The sequence below is a fragment of the Bison bison genome, unplaced genomic scaffold (genome assembly GCF_000754665.1).
Source record: "Bison bison bison isolate TAMUID 2011002044 unplaced genomic scaffold, Bison_UMD1.0 scf7180017864456, whole genome shotgun sequence".
NCBI lineage: Eukaryota > Metazoa > Chordata > Mammalia > Artiodactyla > Bovidae > Bison > Bison bison.
In genome coordinates, this window is record NW_011495018.1 from 510655 (window position 1) to 511004 (window position 350).

At 66.3% G+C, this 350-nt stretch overlaps 1 protein-coding gene across 1 annotated transcript in view; it reads left to right on the top strand.

Annotated features, from left to right (window-relative positions):
• STK32C (serine/threonine kinase 32C) overlaps positions 1-350 on the top strand; it is a 30058-nt gene that overhangs the window by 27020 nt on the left and 2688 nt on the right. The window lies entirely within an intron of this gene.

The following is a 350-nucleotide window of genomic DNA, read 5'->3' on the forward strand; positions in this document are numbered from 1 at the left end:
TGGGCTGCGTGTCCATCTCTGCCCCGGCTCCCCGCCTGGCCTGGCCCCGGGCTCCTCATCTTGTAGCAGCTCGGCCTGTGTGAGCGCTGGCGCGGCTGTCAATCCTTATTACCTAATCGAAGCCTCGCATTTCTTCCGTCACTGACGCCCCAGCTCAGGGCAGGTCACCCCAGCGTGTGTCAGGGAGGCGGCCAGGGCCTGGTTCCACTCAGGCCCGGCTCGTCCTGTTGGAGGTAGGCAGCCACTGTCCACTCCCAATGGCCTGGCCAGCCCCCTCACCAGAAGCAAGCAGAGAAGACCCCAGGCCCCCTGCCCGTCCCAGGCTGCGAGCATGTCTGAAGCAGTCCCGG